The following is a 19,647-nucleotide window of genomic DNA, read 5'->3' as shown; positions in this document are numbered from 1 at the left end:
TAATGACTGTTTCTATATTGAGCCAGAATATATACAAACCTATAGCCAGGACAAATACAAAAGTTGTTATTCCTAAAATTTAGTTTTTAATACAGACTGCAGGGCCCTATCAGATTAACTATTATTCAAAAGCCCCTACACTCTTCTAATTACCTGCTAGGTTTAAGAGCAGCCAGTTACACTTGTTTTGCTATCATTACATATCACCTAACCCTATGCAATCTTTACGTGACTCCCATAGCCCATAATTAAAAACTACCACTTATGTCCTTAGAATTCACAATTCCACTCCCATGAATATTCCAGGAAGCCAGCCTAAAGAGACTTGCACAAGTCTGCAAAAGTATATGTAATCAAACTCTCCTCGTGGTACAATGGTTCAGAATCCACCTGCTAGTGCAGGGACAGGGGTTTGGTCCCTGATCCCGGAAGATTCCGCATGCCACAGGGCAACGGAGCCCATGCACCACAACTACCGAAGCTCGTGTGGCCCAGAGCCCACGCTCTGCAACAAGACAAGTCACCCCATGAGAAGCCCATGCACCACAACAAACAGCAGCCCTCGCTCACCACAACTAGAGAATGCCTACGCGCACCAACGAAGACCAAGTGCAAGCAAAAAAATAAGTAATTAAAAAAGGAAAAGAATATATGTAACCAAAATGCCCGCTGCAGTATGTCACAGAGGAAAAAAACTGAAGACTGAAATATTCTTAGTAGAGAAATGGTTAAATAAGCATGTTGTAGCAGTTCTGTGGTACGCTACATGTCTTTAAGAACAGACACAGATTTGTAAATATTACACTGATATATGGAGAGAACACTTAACTGCTTCAACAGGTATTTAGAAGCCTATCCAGCAGGCATCAACAGACATCATCTTTGCCTTGAAGAAGCCTGCACTCATCTGGGAAGACACAAAATAATAAAGCTTTCTGCACACTGTGGTAAGTGATATGAAAAATGGAATAGGAGAAATACAGGAAGTACAGAGAATAAGGAAGGGGAAAGAAAAAAGCTACTTGAGCTTTTTCATCAGCTAATACCTCTCTGAAGAGATATTTTAAGCTGAGACCTGAAGGAAGGGGGAAAATTTTATGTATTTGTCTGAATATGAATAGGAAAAAAATGTCCTGAAAAAACATACCTAAATGTCTACAGGAGAGAAAGAGGAACTTGTGTTAAGTGCCTAGGTCTTCAGTCCGTTCAAAACCTGGCTCCACCAGAAACCTGTGACTTGGAGAAATCTCTTACCCTAGCAAAGCCTTAGTTTCCTCATCTGTAAAAGGTTAACTAGATTAAGTTATGAAAATCAACTGGAACACAGAAAATATAGTAAACACATTACAAGGGGAAAAAAGGAAGAGAGGATCTACATATTAAGTTTTAAGAAAAATATCAACAAAACACAAGAATGGAAAATATGGACATTTTTGGATATTTACAAATATTAAGGACCTATCTTTTTTTATTATACTACCATGGTATTAGTGTATATCTTTTTAAAAAGTCAACTTTTAGAGAAGCAGTATGAAATATTTACAGATCAAATAAAAACTAGAATTTGCTTCAAAATAACTGGGGTAGGGATAAAAGTATGAGTGAAAAAGAGTAGCCACGAGTTGATGATGTTGTAGCTGGATCCTGGGTACACTGAGGTTCTTTATACAATTCTATTTTTGTGTATGTTTGGAATATCCCATAATAAAAGCCTTTTATAAAAAGAATAAGCACTCAATTCTCTGTTGTGATTATCTTTGGAAAGAGGAAACTGTTGCTTTTGTTTGCTTTCAAAGAGTCATCACCACTTGCTTTTTTAAAAAATATGCTCACAGAGATTTCACCTTTATCAGAAATGAGAAAAATTAAGTTTCTGAATATGGAGCAAATCATCCTTGATCTAAATGCACCAACCTAAATTTCATTAATTCATCCTTTGAATTCCTTGTCTCCCAATTCTAACACTGTATAAGATTATCAAAGAAAACATTGTTCCTTTCAGAGGTGAAGATATAAAAGAAAAACCCTATCACCCACCCACTGGAGAAGAGGCCACAGTGACCCTATACATCTTCCAATGGTTCTATTTTCAGAGCTCTTGAGTGTAGAATTCCTTCCTTATACAAGAAGTCTTCCAATCAGGTGGGATGCAGCCACTTAACAGTGAACTTAGAGGAGGCAGAATCAATTCAACACTTCGCCTAACTCTTTGTAGTAGTGCTAAACAAGTATTACACCACTCCATTACAGCACAAGAAAAAACATCTACACTTAATACTGTAGGATTAGTTACTCAGTCGTGTCCAACTCTTGGCAACCTCATGGACTGTGCAGCCTGTGTCAGGCTCCTCTGTTCATGGGATTCTCCAGGCAAGAATACTGGAGTGGGTTGCCATTCCCTTCTCCCGGGGATCGTTCCAACCCAAGGATTAAATCCAGGTCTCCCACATTGAAGGTCGATTCTTTACCACCTGAACCACCAGGGAAGCCCAAGAAGTAAAGGTACTAATTAATTACAGACTTTGTTAAGATATACTGTTAGTTTCTAAACTATCCAAAGTCTAGAATCATACCTCTATTAAAAATAATAAATACAAATGAAAGCAACAAATTTTTAAAAATGGTAAAAATGCAATCTCTAGTTAAGATTATCAAAGTGGATTTTTAAAACATTTCAACTACAAGAGACAGAATTAAACACAAGGATATAAAAGAAGATAGAAAAAAATCATACAAAATTAGATACAAGAATGCTGCTGTAGCTATTTTAGTATCAAAAAATGTGACTTTACAAATTTTTTTAAAAGACATTACTTGGAGGTAAAAGGGATACCTTCATAATGATAAAAGGTTCAATTCATGAAGATACCAATTTAGTTTATTTTTAAACTTTAAAACAAAAAATTTTAAAATAACTAATCCAGGGTGAATTTTAAAGCACCTCTCTCTGTAGCTAACATCAACAAGACAACCAAAAAACAAATCAGTAAGGACACAGATAACCTGAACACTGTTATCAACAGAATTAACAGACAACTGCAAATACATATTCTTTTCAAACATACTTAGAATACTGACAAAAACTATTCATATTCTGGGCCTCATTAAAGCAAATCAACAAATTCAAAAGAAATGAAATCATATACAGCATATTCTTTCACCACAATGAATAGAAATCAGCAAATCAACTACATTTCAATAAAAGTTAAAAAAAGAATGATGCACAAAGGCAGACTATAAATAATCGGGAATCAAAATAAATAGAATTAATATTCAAATGTATTTTAGAAATAAAAAATCAAATCAAGATAAAGAGGTTGTCATGCCAAAAAAAAAAATCAGAAACAAAAAAGGTAACCATAAAAATCCCACTGCTGGAAACTAAGCACACTTCTACAGTGACTACTGTAAATACTTTTAACAGACAAATAGCAATTAAACTCAAGAGTTCACTATCCACCAGCAAGGTTGTGATTTATTGTCCCCTAATTCATTATCTGTACCTGCCCCTACAAAATTCATCTGAAATCTTGTCTATTCAAGTTTTATGAAATACGCTTGCCTTAAATTTCTCAAAGTGCACACTACAACTCCGAAGAGTTCCATGGCACTTTGCAAAACTAAGACATTTCAATAAATGCTACTACAAGTACAATTTGGAAGGAAACTTATGGCCAACCTAGACAGCATATTAAAAAGCAGAGACATTATTTTGCCAACAAAGATCCGTCTAGTCAAGGCTATGGTTTTTCCAGTGGTCATGTATGGATGTGAGAGTTGAACTGTGAAAAAAGCTGAGCGCTGAAGAAGATGCTTTTGAACTGTGGTGTTGGGAAAGACTCCTGAGAGTCCCTTGGACTGCAAGGAGATCCAACCAGTCCATCCTAAAGGAGATCAGTCCTGGGTGTTCATTGGAAGGACTGATGCTAAAGCTGAAACTCCAATACTTTGGTCACCTCATGAGACGAGCTGACTCATTGGAAAAGACTCTGTCTGATGCTGGGAGGGATTGGGGGCAGGAGGAGAAGGGGACGACAGAGGATGAGGTGGCTAGCTGGCAGCACTGACTCAATGGACATGAGTTTGAATGAACTCTGGGAGTTGGTGATGGACAGGGAGGCCTGGCATGCTGCAATTCATGGGGTCGCAAAGAGTCGGACTGAACAGGTACAATTAAGTGTTTGCAGTCTTGTTTTCGCTATGAAATTTCCTATGGATGAAACAACGGTTATACTGAACAAGTATTTATACTTAAGCAGTTGCATCATACTGAAATGAAAATTTAGCATGAAAACAAACTACTTGTATAGACAACCATTTTTAATATGCTGCATATAACCATCTGCCTCTTTCTATCCACTGTATCCCATAGAGCCTATGGAAGCTGGCACATGGTAACAAGTTCCCACAGCCCACAACACAGGTGAACTAGGGTTCAGTCCTCTGCAAATGACCTATGACGGACCAATGAAAGTCATCCCCCAAGACTCTTTGGGTACCTAGATTGTTAAGGATAAAGTCTGGCATCATAATGGCTGTTTAACACAGTCACACTGAGAAACTGTCTTGAGAGAGAGATAAGTAGACAAACCACAGTAAAGACAACAGGTATCTGAATTGTTGGTTTCAGTTCTTTGTTCCTAAGACTCAGCTACCTGATTTTATCCTTAAAGATTTCATTAGACACGCACAGCTAATTGATCTCAAACGTGACGGAAGTCTGCATTTGTTTTTTACATCCTACTTTACCTTTTTATGCTTCAAAATCCGTGGCACTGCTGCTCTTTAAAACCGGACTCATTTGTGAAGATTCAGTAACGAAGGCAAAACTTCAATAACGAAGGCAAAACTATTAAGTCTTTGTACACTGCTGTTCCTTACAAATCCTTTGTTTTCTTCTGACATGTGTCTAATTCTAACCACCCCAGAATTACAGAAAGAAAAAATTTATTCATATTTAACAGAAGAGAGGCTCAAACAAAATTCATCTAAGCTCAAGAATCTAAGTCTAAAATCAGATTAGCAATCTCCTGACTTACAATGTCCTTTAAAAGGATAAATCATACCCACCAAACCCAGTTTATAACTTTCCATTTGAAGTATGTTATATAAATGTTTAAAAATCAACATTAAGTGACAACATATACAATATCCTTAAAATAAGGTTCCATTCTAAAATCTGTACCAAACAGCATAACTGAATACATTAAAATCACTCATAAAATTCAGTAACTTCTTTCTCCATCCTTTATTAAACTTTAAAGAAAAATATGAAGACAAAACTTGTATTAGACAAAAGAAGGAGCTGAACAAAACCATAGCCACCAAATTTCTATGCTCAGTCATGTCTTACTCACAAATGACAGAAAAATAACCAAAATAATCCAGAGGGAGAAATATCAAGTGTTGCCACACCTCCAGAATGTAAAACAGGAGCCTTAAGTTTCTTCTGGGAAAAAAAAATCACAAACACCAACAGTAAACCAGATGTGCCAAAGGTGTCCTGAAGATTTTACCCTGTGCTGAGACCTCAACCTGCCCTGGCCTTCTTTATAAAGTCGACTCAGAGGTGAGCAGATTGGAGACTTCGCTAGGATGCATGCAAGATTTAAAGAGGCTCTGAGAGGCTCAGAAAAATGGACCACCAACATAAACAAGACAAAAAAAATTTCAAAAAACAGAAGCACTATTGTAACAAATTAAATAAAGGCTTTAAAACTATGATCCACAACAACAACAACAAAAAACTTTAAAAAAATAATAACAATTTTAAGCAGAAACAGTAAGTCAAAATGGCCAAAAGGGATGAGTGAGCCCTCCTCCGAGGAGAAAGCCAAATAACAAATAGTTCCCATTGGTAGGCCTACAGTACCACACAGCGGAGCAAGAGACTAAGATTTTTTTTTTAAATAATAGGAAGACAGCACATCACAATGGAATGGTCAATTCTAAAACATAACCTACAAGTCTGTAGAATCCAACAAATAAGAGGGTTTCTTTTGGAGTGATGAAAGTTTCTTCAGTTAGATAGTTGGTGATACTTGTACAACTCCGAATAGTCAACACGTTTTGCACTTTAAATGAGTGAACTGCCTGGCATATGAATTTTATCTCAATAAAGCTATTTTTAAAAACCCACTTTGCTCTGAAAATATCCTGCCTTCCAAAGTATTGTATAGAAAGGAAACCCTTCAATCTGTTGCTTTTAAACCTTCAAATATGCCAACCAAGTATGATATGCCAGACTCTTTCCCTGCAAGTATTGGGAAGTACTATAAACCAACTGACTTTTTAAAGACAATCATCATCTGTTAAGAATGAAATGACTCCTAAATATAGCGGACTGCATTTCTAAGGCAGGTACTAAAACCTCACTGAAAACCTGATTTCCTTATGACTTACACCACATCTTCCTATTCTCTAAACTAATGACATTTTCTCTACTCCAGGAGTTGGTGATGGACAGAGAGACCTGGCGTGCTGCAGTCCACGGGTTTGTAAAGAGTTGGACACAACTGAGTGACTGAAATGAACTACTTCACAGTCCATTAAACATAAAAATAAGATGAAAACCAGAAGTATTTAACATAAGAATTAACAAAAATTTTAATGTTAAATTCCACAGTACTTAATGTTGAATGAATTTAAGCAATATGATTTTTTTCTAAAGCAAACAACAATAAATGCAACATGGATATAACATCTCTTGCTGTTGTTCAGTCGATGTCATATCTGACTCTTTGTGACCCCTTGAACTGCAGTGGGCCAGGCTTCCCTGTCCTTCACTATCTCCAGGAGTTTGCTCAAACTCATGTCTGATGAGTCAGTGATGCTATCCAACTATCTCATCTTCTACCGCCCCCTTCTCCTGTCCTCAATCTTTCCCAGCATTAGGGTCTTTGCTAATGAATCGAGCTGGCTCTTCACACCAGGCGGTCAAAGTACTAGAGCTTCATTTACTTGTCCCCCAAGAAGTTCTAGGATTCACAAAGCCCTGTAATCCAAAACAAAGTACTGGTTTACCTTTTAACTAAGCTTTTTAACTAAACCTGAAGATTGAGGAGGAGATATTCAAGACAGTTATGGGGACTGAAAAAAGTTTATCAACATATGTTCATGTTCTAACTTCACAGAGTACTGATGTGTCTTATAGTTCAGGAATACTGCTTGAAGAAAACCTTAAAATAAGATGTAACCACCAACTTAAAATGAATGCTAGCAACCAATTCTTTCGGCACTTTCATTTAACAGGTTTGCTGCATTTTAAGTCAACCTACTTTAAAAAGGAAAGAATGCCTGCTAGAGAGAAAGCAGATAATTTTAAGGTTAAAGGGGGTTGGGGGACGGGGGATAAAAAGGTTAACTCCAGGGACATTTAATGTCCTGAGATGACAATTCATTACCAAGAGTAATTTTCTTTTTATTCCTCTATACCATTTTTCAAAAACATGTCTGCTCCTGAAGTTAACAAACTATCTGAGATATATCCTACACTTCTAAAAATGCAAGGAATCATATGAACACAAGTCAGTTTACAATCTTCCATTAAGGAAAAACATCTCATTTGTACAGCACTTCATAGCAGTGACTTTACATAAATGCTCTCACTTTTAAGCCTTTACATCAGTTGCACCTGTTTTGGGGGAGGGTGGCAATGAGAGGACATCCAGGCCTCATCTGGTTAACTGTTAAGCAGGACTGCCAGGTCTTACTCAGCTACTTAACAAGTATTTATTGATTACCCTACTTCAAAGGTTTTAGGCATTGGGGGAAAAGGGTAATAAGACAGTCTCTCCTCTTTCAGAATTTATATTCTACTAGGGAAGGCAGCTGCTATTGTTTAGTCCCTAAGTTATGTCCGACTCTATGACTCCATGGACTCTATCTAGCCCACCAGGCTTCTCTGTTCTTGGGATTTTCCAGGCAAGAATACTGGAGTGAGTTGCCATGCCCTCCTCCAGGGGATCTTCCCAATTCAGGGACTGAACTCCATGTCTCCTGCTTGGCAGGTGGATTCTTTACCACTGAACCACATGGTAAGAACCTAGGGAAGGCAGACAAACAGCAAATAAGGTAATACTGTGAGAAAATTAAGGAAACTACAGTCAGGAGAAGGTACAAGACAGTATTCCCTACCGAAACCTCATTTCTCCTTCCTGCTGGAAGAATCCTGCTTTACAAGGAGTACAAACTTTCTCACCTCCAAGAAGTAAGCCACTCCCCTGGCTGTAGGAGATGAGTCATGGTTGGGCCAAAGCCAGTGTGTTCCTCAAACTGTAAGATTAGCGCCTTGAAAGCAATTTACACCAGGGGTTTATAATCAAAGAGGTTCACAAATTTGGACTGAAAAACTTAATTTCACTAACCTCTCACTGAAATTTAACATTTCTATCATGAACAGGCAACAAACCACAATATTATTGGCAGTACCTTGATTTTGCACCAAGAGAAATCAGATATTATCATATCACATTACAATTGTTGAAGATACTTCAAAATATCATTTACACTCATCACTACTTTGAACAGCTGCTAGATTATGTTATTGAAAGTGCTAATAAAGAAACAGTACAACAACAAACTAATTTAACAGTTTGAGAGCTAGAGTTTCAGCTTTACAGATGGCGCTAGTGGTAAAGAATCTGCCTGCCAGCAAAGGAGATGCAAGTGACACGGGTTTGACCCCTGAGTTGGGAAGATTCCCTGGAGGAGGAAATGGCAGCCCACTCCAGTATTCCTGCCTAGGAAATCCCAGGACAGAGGGGCCTGGAGAGCTACAGGCCATGGGTCACAAAAGAGTCAGACACAACTGAGCACACAATCACAAGCTAAACTGTAACATACTTGGGTTTTCTCTTATGTGTTGACTTTATGAGTTTAAAAATATTACTTTGAGGAGCCCACAGCTTCAGACTGTTAAAGCCCTTATCACAATAAAGGCTAAGAATCCTTCATCATAAAAGGTCATAACCAAATATTCTCCTCAAAATAGAGAACAGAAAATATCAATAGCAGCATGTGTAACAGTTAAGAATCATTTGTGAAGTTTATTTCAGTTACACACATGTATCTTATCATGTACTGCAGTTCAAAGAATTTAAAAGCCAGGTGGCCTAAAACTACCTCTGCACAAAAATACTTAGAAGTAAAAAATTAAAAATACATTAGTATTTTGTTTTCGTCAGAGGTATGATTCAGTTCTCCCCAGTAAGAGGTATGAGGAGGTATGCTAGGAAGAGTTCTGCTTTCTTAAGTATAAAAAAAAGCCCTCCTCTTCTTCCTGCCTTGAATGTGAAATAGACAAGCCATGACATTCTTCAAGCCATGATCATTATCTGGTGTCCAAGAGAACCTTGTGCTGTGAAAGGCAAAGCAGGTTCGGACAGAGCCTGGTCTGAACCACTGTACAGCTAAACCATGCCGCATGAATAAAATTAAACCCTGAGCTGTTTAAGACCCCGTTAGTCAAGTTTTCTATTACTTGCAGGTGAAATGTTTCTATCCGATAAATGAATGACTACGGATAGGGTGACAAGTAAAGCTGCTGTGAGTGCTAACATCTGAGCCAAGACCTCATGCATGAGACAAGAGCCAGGTAAGATCTAGAAGAGCACTCCAGGCAGAATGCTGGAACAAGCAGAACCAGTCAAAGGCGAAAGACACAGGAGATGATGTCAAAGAAGTGGGCAAGAGCCAGCCCGCACAAGACCCTTGCCTTCCACCTCTTCCATGGAGTGCTACAACACACACACACACCTCACACACACAGTACATTTCCCAAGTTAATACAAAACACAAGGGAGGGAGACACCTCCAAGCCAGTTTAAAAACTGGCTTGAGGTATAGAACTATTCCTTGAAACATAATAATAGTTCTCTAAAAAATCGAACAAAGGACTGCTGCTGCTGCTGCTGCTGCTAAGTCGCTTCAGTCGTGTCCAACTCCATGCGACCCTGGGGACGGCAGCCCACCAGGCTCCCCTGTCCCTGGGATTCTCCAGGCAAGAACACTGGAGTGGGTTGCCATTTCCTTCTCCAATGCATGAAAGTGAAAAGTCAAAGTGAAGTCGCTCAGTCGTGTCTGACTCTTAGAGACCCCATGGACTGCAGCCTACCAGGCTCCTCCGCCCATGGGATTTTCCAGGCATGAGTACTGGAGTGGGGTGCCATTGCCTTCTCTGAACAAAGGACTAGAGACTGGATAAATTATGTTGTCACATAAATACAAAGTAATAAAGAACTAATAATAAATTGGGTAAATGTTCATCACACTAGCATGGGTGGGGGAAAACATAATATGGACCCATTTTTATTAAAACAAAAGCTAGAAGAAAATATAAAAATGTTTAAATCAGGTGATAAGATTATGTGTTTCTTAATTTTCCTTTTTCTTCATTTAGATTTTAACTATCACTCTGTACTTTATGATCAGAAATACATGCCTCCAAAATTGAAGAGTTTTTAAAAGCTGCTCACCAAATGTAACGTGGCACCCTGGGTGCATCCTGGAACAGAGACATCAGGTGAAGACTAAGCAAGCCCACCTCAAGTATGAGCAGTAGTGATGCATCGGTACTGGTTCACTAGCTGAGTCAAACTTATCACACAAGATCTTACAAAAAAAAAAAAAAACTGGGGAGGAGTATAGGGTAACTATCTTCACAACTTTTCTGTAAATCTGAAACTACTATAAACTTAGAAGTTTCTTTTTTAAAATGTTTAAGTCCTCTTACCTAATAAGACTCTTCAAGCGGCAAGTACAGACAGTGGGAGCCATTACTAAAGAATGGTAGGCAAAGGGAAAGACATCTAGGAATGAAATTAGGAATTTCAGGCATTTAGGGAGAGATGAAAGTTAAGGACAAGTTCTGCATATGTCTGCCTGGTATACAACAGGCCCTTACTTACTGCAGATAATACAATACTTATTTTTTTCTTTACAATTTTCAGAAACCAGAGGTTTAATCTGTTTTAAAAAGGCCTTATTGATCCCTTCAACTTAAAAAAAAAGGCAGTGCTGAGAACTAATATACTTTTTACAATACCTTTGAGTTTTAAGAATTTTCACTCTTAAAACCGCAGGAGGACTTCCCTAGTGGTCCAATGACTGACTAAGACTCCTAGTTCCCAATGCAGGAGGCCTGGGGTTTGATCCCTGATTGGGGAACTAGATCCCATATGCTGCAACTAAGGGTTTGCGTGCCTCAACTAAGACCTGGTGCAGCCAAATAAATATTTTTTAAAGGGGAGGGGGGTGCAAGTCTTCACTCTCAACTTACCCACTTAATACACAATTCTAGCAAGTAGTTTTGTAACTCAAAGCATAATAAAAGCTAGAGGGAGTAGGTCTAAACATAGCCAAGCCCATCGACTAGAGAGGACAGGGAAGGCACTTACTAAACAAAGCAAAAGCAACTAAGTCTCTTAAAAAGCAGAGAATTTAGTAATGTCCAACTGCCAACGAGAGCCTTAAGACTCAGGGTAATAATGTTCACCAATGACAGCCAAGAGTCAGGAATGAGACATTCTGGTGCACTCACAGCACTCTGAGAAGCACGTAAACACTGGTAAAAAGCCACACTGAAAAACAACATGTTCACCGTACTTTGCAGTAGATTCTACATCCATTTCTTTAAATTTTTACTGATTAACAACAACAAAACCTTGACCTCCTTACTCTACGTTTACAACATTTTAATAAACCTGTGAACCTATATCAAACGGAGAAATCACTCCTCAAAAAGCTTTTCAAAACACTTAATGTACGTAATACCAAGTCAGGGATATTTTTCCTTTCAATCTTTAAAGTTTCATTTTAACCATTAAATTTACTCAACACCAAAATTATAACATGTTAAAAATAAAAAGTTTACACAGTCAAGTGTAACTTCATATACTAAAACAATGTGAAAGTAAGTCGTCATTTAGAAAACCTACTAGAATAAAAGCTACTATTAAATTTCTTCTAGAAGTCAGTTATCTTAGTCAAAAAAAAATGTAATACAGCAACTGCTTAACTATGAACCAGGCCCTGTGCTTAATACTTCACTCTCATTAAAAACTCAAAGGAATTCTATAAATTTTGTATTGAGTTGGCCAAAAAGTTCATAACATCTTATAGAAAAATCCAAACAAACTCTTTGGCCAATTCCGTATTTTCTATAATTTGCATGTTAATCAACTTGCCCAGGATCAAACAACTAGGAAACTGGAACCCAACCAGAAACCATCTCATTGCAGAGTCTACCAATACTTCTGCTTCAAACGATCCTCCTGCTTCAAAACCTAAAACTCTTGTCACTCAAGTAATTCCAATATATCAAAGATATCCATCTTCTTTCTCAAACCTGTTGTTTTATCAATATAAGAAAATAAAAATGCTTCCTCTCAAAAAAAGAATGATTACTAACAACAGTTAACACACTGAGCACTTAGGCTGTACCAGGCGTTGTTCTAAAACTTCTACATATTAACTAATTTAATTCTAAAAAAAGCCTACGATAGGGACCATTATTATTATTCCCATTCTACAGGTGGGACATTGAAGCCAAAATAAGGTGACAAAACAAAAGTCACACTGGTAATAGTATTAGACCCAAAATTTAAATTGAATCCCAATGTCTGCTCTTAGCCACTTATCCTAAACTCCTTTATCTTTGAGACATTATCATGTTATCTTTGAAAACATACAGAGAGCATTTCAAATTCCTATGAACAACGTAAAAAAGCAGCTAGTAATATTCTGGAGCAGAGGTTGGCAAATTATAGCCCACAGGCCAAATCTGGCCAACCACCTCATTTTGTAAAGTTTCAAAATGCTGATTTGGCTGCTTTTTTTTTAACCCTTTAAGATCTGGCCTGCAAAACCAAAAATATTAACACCATCTGGCACCTTGCGAAAAAAGTTTGCTGACCCCGGCTCTGCAAGATGACACTATGTAAACCTTCCTCTAAATAGTGAAATTAACATATATTTTTTATCATTATAAATAAAAATAGCAGCAGCTCCTATTTATCAAGTGTATACTATTTATGAACCATCCTAACAGCACCCATTTATAACCAAGTAAACTACACCTCAGAGAGTTTAAATGACTTGCCGAAGATCACACAGCTAGAATATGGGGACCCTGTTTAAACAGTGTCTAGCCTGCTTTATTGACTATGCCAAAGCCTTTGACTGTGTGGATCACAAAAAACTGTGGAAAATTCTGAAAGAGATGAGAATACCAGACCACCTGACCTGCCTCTTGAGAAACCTATATGCAGGTCAGGAAGCAAGTTAGAACTGGACATGGACCAACAGACTGGTTCCAAATAGGAAAAGGAGTACGTCAAGGCTGTATATTGTCACCCTGCTTGTTTAACTTATATGCAGAGTACATCATGAGAAACGCTGGGCTGGAAGAAGCACAAGCTGGAATCAAGATTGCTGGGAGAAATATCAATAACCTCAGATATGCAGATGACACCACCCTTATGGCAGAAAGTGAAGAGGAACTCAAAAGCCTCTTGATCAAAGTGAAAGAGAGTGAAAAAGTTGGCTTAAAGCTCAACATTCAGAAAACGAAGATCATGGCATCCGGTCCCACCCCTTCATGGGAAATAGATGGGGAAACAGTGGAAATAGCGTCAGACTTTATTTTGGGGGGCTCCAAAATCACTGAAGATGGTGACTGAAGCCATGAAATTAAAAAAGACGCTTACTCCTTGGAAGGAAAGTTATGACCAACCTAGATAGCATATTGAAAAGCAGAGACATTACTTTGCCAACAAAGGTCCGTCTAGTCAAGGCTATGGTTTTTCCTGTGGTCATGTATGGATGTGAGATTGGACTGTGAAGAAGGCTGAGCGCCAAAGAATTGATGCTTTTGAACTGTGGTGTTGGAGAAGACTCTTGAGAGTCCCTTGGACTGCAAGGGGATCCAACCAGTCCATTCTGAAGGAGATCAGCCCTGGGTGTTCTTTGGAAGGAATGATGCTAAAGCTGAAACTCCAGTACTTTGGCCACCTCATGGGAAGAGTTGACTCATCGGAAAAGACTCTGATGCTGGGAGGGATTGGGGGCAGGAGGAGAAGGGGACGACAGAGGATGAGATGGCTGGATGGCATCACAGACTCGATGGACGTGAGTTTGAGTGAACTCTGTGAGTTGGTGATGGACAGGGAGGGCTGGCGTGCTGCAATTCATGGGGTCGCAAAGAGTCAGACACCACTGAGTGACTGAACTGAACTGAGCCTTGAAGTCCATCATCTTTCTATATGACACTTTCCTCAAAACATAAATGTGCATAGCCATGGAAAAACAACATTTTCTGTAAAAACTGATTAAAATTACAGGATAAAAATGTCAACTTTCAGCCTGGATGGGAGGGGAGTTTGGGGGTGAATGGATATATGCATAGGTATGGCTGAGTCCCTTTGCTGTCCACCTGAAACTATCATGACGTTATTTGTTAATCGGCTATACTCCAGTACAAAATAAAAAGTTACAAAAAATGCCAACTTTAAGAAGAAATAAGATGTTCATGTAAATGTATGCACAGGTATGAATCTTATTTTCTACTATATTTATATTTTTGATATTATTCCAATTGGAGTTATAACCCAGGGATACTCAAAGCATAATAAGAATATAGCTATCTTTCTTATGTAAAAATATGGGGCAAAGAACTCATTAAAATAAACACAGAAAGCAAAATATATTTATTTAGTACATTTAACTCTCCTCTGCCACTTCTGAAAACTGACACCCTCTTCTGCTACAGCCTTGTCCACCCTCACACAGCCCTTGTCTAAAATGCCCAGCTCTTTGGCTCATCCACTCTTCTCTCCATCCCCACCCCACCCAGCTCCCTACCCTATCCCGAGAGACTCCGTTAACATTAACCTATGTAAAATATCAGTGTACCAAGGAAAGAACTCAATCGAAGGGAGCTTCTGGTACATTGATTCATGAAGTCTTTTTTATTATTATGCTGTTAATCTCCCACACTACTGGACTGATTTAGCTATCAGACTATATTATACATATTTACAGTGAAAGCCATATCACAAAGATAAGGAACTGAATTCAGAACTCAGTGTGGGCAAGTATGCACGGATGCAGCTAAAACAACTATTCTGAGAAATACCTTGGTAATATTTTTACTATATTCTCCTTTCCAGCTAGTCACCTGATGAGGCATCTGAGTAATGTCTCAGAATTCGGCTTAAGAGTTTCTATGATTAATTCTGTCTCTGAATTTACCGCCCCCCTCCTAATAAAACTATAAACTCAAGGTCAAGGACCACATCTGTCTATCCTCATAATCCCAAACCTTAACCTAAGGCTTGAAATAGTGACCAAAGCTGCTTATAAATACATATCATTTGCTTATTATTCACATACATTAATTGTATCTCCACTGCTAACTTCATACTAACTTCACTGAGAACAGAGATGTTTTAAACGATTGCTTTCTAGGTTTAAGAATATTACTAATAGAATTGAAGAAATAACTTTAAAAGATCAATATACACACACACAAAAAAGATCAATGTAGTCGTTGCTGAAACCAAGATAATTTCTTCCCTTGTATCATGATGCTAATATGGCCCTTAAACAGAAATAATCGCAGAAATTTTTAGAAAAATGGTTTTACTAAGTCCTGTATTTCACATTTGTTAAAAGAACTATGGATTAATCCACTCCTAACTTTAAAATTCTTTTAAGTAATGTGGAAACTTCCCAAATCCTTTGTGTGTGTGAAAGTCGCTCAGTAATGTCTGACTCTTTGCGACTCCATGGACTATACAGTCCATGGAATTCTCCAGGCCAGAATACTGGAATGGGTAGCCTTTCCCTTCTCCAGGGGATCTTCCCAACCCAGGGATAGAACCCATGTCTCTCGCATTGCAGGTGGATTCTTTACCAGCTGAGCCACAAGGGAAGCTCAAGAATACTGGAATGGGTAGCCTATCCCCTTCTCCATGGGATCTTCCTGACCCAGGAATCAAACCAGGGTCTCCTGCATTTGCAGGCAGATTCTTTACCAACTGAGCTATCAGGGAAGCCCAAGAAATACCTTTAAAAGATCAATACACACACACACTCAATGCAGTGGTTGCTGAAACCAAGATAATTTCTTCCTCTGAACCTACTAACCCAAATTCTTTACTATAACATTAAATGTTTAAGTAAATTCAGCAGGTATCCTGAAGTTGTGAGTTTCTCTAAATATAGTATACTCAAGTTAACTGTGGAGAAGGCAATGGCACCCCACTCCAGTACTTTTGCCTGGAAAATCCCATGGATGGCGGAGCCTGGTAGGCTGCAGTCCACCAGGTCACTAAGAGTCGGGCACAACTGAGCGACTTCACTTTCACTTTTCATCTTCATGCACTGGAGAAGGAAATGGCAACCCAGTCCAGTATTCTTGCCTGGAGAATCCCAGGGACAGAGGAGCCTACTGGGCTGCCATCTATGGGGTCACACAGAGTCGGACACGACTGAAGCAACTTAGCAGCAGCAAGTTAACTGCATAATTATGAATCATCTTAATTTTCTTTTAGTAACAAATTAATATACTGATTATAAGTAAACACATGACTGAAGCAGAAGGCCCATTCCATACAACAGAAAGAAAAGCAGCTATTCCAGCAAACATTAAGTTTCACCAAATCCTCACCTGATGCAAGAAATATAAACTGAGTATCACCTTAAAGGGGTGTTACAAGGAAAATCCCATATGATGGGCTATTATCTCCAGTAATTCGTCTCAGTTGGACTTAGTTTGTGTAATGAGAAGACACCTGGAAAAAAAAATGGCATGGCCTAACATCCAGGCAGCTGAAAGTAATACTAGCTGGTCAGAAGAGGCAGCAGATTACCTTACAGTGCCACACCGAAGGCTGAAATTCCCCAAGTCTTACCTCACAGCAGCAACTGGAAGGGCAAAGCTTGTCAAAAGGCAGGGTGAAAAGATGAACTCTGCAATTAAGTCTAGCTTTATAACAAAAGTATTTTGAGGTCAAAAGGTAAAAATCAACACTAATATACCTAATGAGAGTTGAGAAATAACTAGCAAACAGGTCTGATCACAAAGTTAAGAATTACTCAATCTTCTCAGAAATGAGCCTAATTTTTGTTGCCATCTACTGGGAGAAGGGCCCAAATGCTGTTGGTAGAGACCAGGTCTAATCTCCTTTGGAAACTAAGTTGCTTTCCCTCGGTGATTAGAACAAATGGAAATATGTGCTTGATAAAGGAAAAAACTGGGAAGCTGCAGGACTGTCTTGCAGAAAAATAGGTACTACTGCCTGTTGCAGCAATAAAATACTGACACTTCACAAATGCTTCAACTGGAGTCCACAAAACCCCAAAAATTTTGGCCTATACAGCCTTAACAGATACTATTTTAAGTCATAAACTTGCAATAACAGCTAGCATCTCTGCTGTCCCCACATTAGGGAAAAGATCAAATTAATTCAACTACAGTCATCAAAGTCTACAAGAACATGCTAGAAACAAAAGATGCTAAAGAAAGCTAAATATTATGGCTACCACACCCCCAAATATTCTCTTTTGCTTTAGTTTCCCTTCAGCCACATCTAAGCTCATTTCCCATTTTTGAAATCCTGTTGTACATACTTTTGTAAAAGTATTAATAAAATGGGTAACAAATAATCTACTGTGACATCAACCAGAGAGCAAGGGAAATATTTGACTAAAATATCTCACTTGATTAAACTGGGTAATATTAATTTCCACCTTTGAAAAAATAAAGTGAAAGTCACTCAGTCCCGTCAGACTCTTTGTGACCCCATGGACTATACAGTCCGTGGAATTCTCCAGGCCAGAATATTGGAGTAGCCTTTCCCTTCTCCAGGGGATGTTCCCACCCCAGAGATCAAACCCAGGTCTCCTGCATTGCAGGCGGATTCTTTACCAGCTGAGCCACAAAGGAAGCCAGAGAATACTGGATTGGATAGCCTATCCCTTCTCCAGCATATCTTCCCAACCCAGGAATCGGACCAGGGTCTCCTGCATTGTAGGTGGATTCTTTCCCAACTGAGCTATCAGGGATTTTATATATATATACTAAAACCACAATTTGCTTTTGTTTTAAACAGTTTTCTAGAGCAGTAGACACTAAACAAAAGGTTCCCCATAAATAAGACTGATTTAAATAACTCAGAAATAACTCAGAAGAAACATGTATTCTTAAACAGTACTGATTTTTTTTTTAAATCTCTGAACAAACAATAGTTGAATGAATGTGTTAGGAGATGACTGCCAGCTTCCAGTAAAGGAAGAATTCTGTGACTGAACAGAGGGGCAGTGGGAATCATTTAGATACCAGCTCCTGCCTACTGAACAAAACTTCAAGTTTTGTTAATCTATCAAAGATCTACTTAATCTATCAAGTAGGGAAATGGAACAAGAAGTAAGTTTTACCTCCACTGCTTCTACTGCCTCAAAACTTACCACAAAGACCCTTATATGCAGTCCTGAAAAGGAAGCAATTTCATAAAAAGATAAGTAAGATCTGGAAGCACTTTTAGTTTTCTTTTCACTTACATATTAAATATTTTTGTACATTTTTTTCATATTATCACTGCCTATTCATCTATCAACCATAACTTCAATATGTCTATTTGTTATATTGAATTTCTTAATCTCCCATTTCAGAACCTCAATAATCTCAGCCCAAATTTCATAAATGTGGACCCTCTCCTTCAGAGGGCCAGTTTACCTTACCATTAGATCCTTGTCAACTCCACTTTTAAGCTCCCTACCCTCCTACACCTATCCAAGTATCAGGGTCAGCTCAAGCCCCTCCTCTGTTCATAAAGTCTTCCTCAATAACTTCAATCTCTCTCTAAACTTGAATACTCGCTATATAAAACTCAAATTTGCACTTAAAAACAAATATGTACGATGTTATATGTTGTGTTCTTTTGACATAGTCTGAACTCATCTGCAATATTAGTACATTTTGAAATAAAAGATCTCACTTTATAAATCTTATTTCTCCTCAGCACTCTACAAGAGGGCAGACCTTATATGGAACCAGAAATGCACACGCGTTGGTTGTTGATGAAATATTTGTGCAATGGAGGCACTTCCAACAATTTATTCAGCAAGGCCAAAAAAGCATGCCCTAATTCATCTGTTTCTTAATTTAGATTCTCGTATCAAGTTTTCTAAATGCAGAACACCTGCATTTAGAATATCTACAGAATACCTCTCTGTGCTAATTATACATAGTTATCAAGTCAGTTTGATTATCAACTAAAGAAACGTAACAAAACTCGGAAGACAAAAACTACGTCTTAAGTCCCTTTTGTATTTCCCCCAGCACAGTCCTGTGGTGCACAGTAAACACCTGATAAAACACGAACTGACAAACTTATCTACTAATAACCATAATCCCCAAATGCTAAACCTGGGGTATCCAAGTCACTAAAACAGTCTAGTACTATTTAGCAATCCCTTAAGAAGCTGATTTTAATGAGCCTGATTCTGAAAAATTTATATTCTAGGATCCTACCTTCAGGTACCAAACCCTGAAAAACTAAAAATAAGCAAGTTGAGGGAATTCCTTGGCAGTTCAGTGGTCAGGACTTTGCACTCTCACTGCTGAGAGCCCAGGTTCAATCCCAG

At 38.3% G+C, this 19,647-nt stretch overlaps 1 protein-coding gene across 50 annotated transcripts in view; it reads right to left on the bottom strand.

Annotated features, from left to right (window-relative positions):
* Window positions 1-19,647, bottom strand: part of TRIP12 (thyroid hormone receptor interactor 12) — a 151,338-nt gene that overhangs the window by 123,494 nt on the left and 8,197 nt on the right. Inside the window, exon 1 of one of the 50 annotated variants that reach the window (XM_086337188.1) lies at window positions 4,750-10,631. The exons of the other annotated variants lie outside the window; for them this stretch is intronic. The gene's annotated coding sequence lies outside the window, so the exon portion shown is untranslated. Of the gene's footprint in view, window positions 1-4,749; window positions 10,632-19,647 lie in introns of those variants that run through there. 50 annotated transcript variants of the gene reach the window in all.

The sequence above is a fragment of the Bos grunniens genome, chromosome 2 (assembly GCF_055505025.1).
Source record: "Bos grunniens cultivar Pamir isolate PY7600 chromosome 2, Bosgru_T2T1.0, whole genome shotgun sequence".
In the NCBI taxonomy this organism is placed as follows: domain Eukaryota; kingdom Metazoa; phylum Chordata; class Mammalia; order Artiodactyla; family Bovidae; genus Bos; species Bos grunniens.
Note: the sequence above shows the minus strand (reverse complement) of the source record. Positions and strands in the feature narration are given on the sequence as shown.